The sequence below is a fragment of the Zea mays genome, chromosome 1 (genome assembly GCF_902167145.1).
Source record: "Zea mays cultivar B73 chromosome 1, Zm-B73-REFERENCE-NAM-5.0, whole genome shotgun sequence".
NCBI lineage: Eukaryota > Viridiplantae > Streptophyta > Magnoliopsida > Poales > Poaceae > Zea > Zea mays.
The window spans coordinates 166,371,008-166,372,197 of NC_050096.1; the positions used below are offsets into that span (position 1 = coordinate 166,371,008).

A 1,190-nucleotide genomic window follows, 5' to 3' on the forward strand; every position below is an offset into this window, starting at 1 on the left:
GGTCGCTTAGGACAGCCTCTTTAGTATCGTTGTCTAAACTCCGTTGTTGTTCGGGAATAAAACAGATCTCATCATGTAGGAAGAAATCCTGTTGGCCTGTGGAAACACTTGTTCCAGCATCAGGTGCCAAGTACTCCTCCTTGCTTGTGAGACTAATAGAGTCATTATCCTGCCCTGGGGAATTAGTGGTTCTCTGAACATTGGTTCCATTGCCATTTGAGTTACTGTTTGATGAATGAAAGAATATATCTAGTGTCTTTTGTGTTGAAGTAGATGGATCGTCCTTCTCATCATGTAGCTGAGACATCCGCAACCCTATTAGTTTGTATAAAGTTTAGTGTCAGGTCTGACTTCCTCAAGCAGTAAGAAAAAAAAACAAATGCAAACAGTGCAGCATTGTCCAAACAGAATACATGGCATCAAAAAATAACCACACAAAAATGATAGTCATTGCAGTCCAACTGATAAGGTAACTGAAACATGCACTATGACAGAACCACATGACTTTTAGTTGTCAAAGCAGCTAAACGAACTTGTGGACAAACAAAAAAATGTCATATGAACTTAAGTTAGAAGCTAAAAGCCCAATCCTATAGGACTTTCACGCATTAGTAGTCATAAAGTTTGAACCAACTAAAATAGTCAGATGCACACACACTAACCCATCAATCTCAAAGAAATAGGCATTTCAGCTTTAATCAACTTTGTAGCATAGACCAGAATATCTTCCTTGGAGTCAATGTAGTTCCGTGCCGCAACCAGAGAGGCGAAGAAAGTAGACATCAAACAACCAAATAGATAGGGGAGTGGAGAGGAGGGCGCCACAACACCTGTATGAGTTGGGGAGCAGGGACGTGGAGAGGGAGGCTGGGTTATCATCGCCGACGATCGGCCTGAGATCGAAGAGGAGAGATTGAATCGAGGGTTGCAATGCCCATGGCCGAGGTGGAGATATTACCAACGGTTGGGGCGCCATCAGGGATAGAGAGGGCTCCTTGGCAGCAATGAGGGCGCGAAGATGCTCAGCGACGAGCAACAACGTCCTCCTCGACCGTCCTCCCCTTCCTTGCGGAGCATCCTCCTCGGTCGTTCTCCCCTTCCTCGCGATTGTAGGGGTCTAGGGTTTGGCGGCGGGGGTGGGGCGGCAAGCTCGGAGGATGGATGGAGGCAACATCTGGAGGTGTCGGGGC

At 46.6% G+C, this 1,190-nt stretch overlaps 1 long non-coding RNA gene across 1 annotated transcript; it reads right to left on the reverse strand.

Annotated features, from left to right (window-relative positions):
• Positions 1 to 262: 262 nt before the first annotated feature.
• LOC103640494 (uncharacterized) lies at positions 263 to 752 on the reverse strand. The gene is made up of 2 exons (XR_559649.1): positions 663 to 752; positions 263 to 315 (listed from the first exon to the last, which is right to left on the reverse strand). It is a non-coding gene; the product is annotated as an uncharacterized lncRNA (long non-coding RNA).
• Positions 753 to 1,190: the final 438 nt, after the last annotated feature.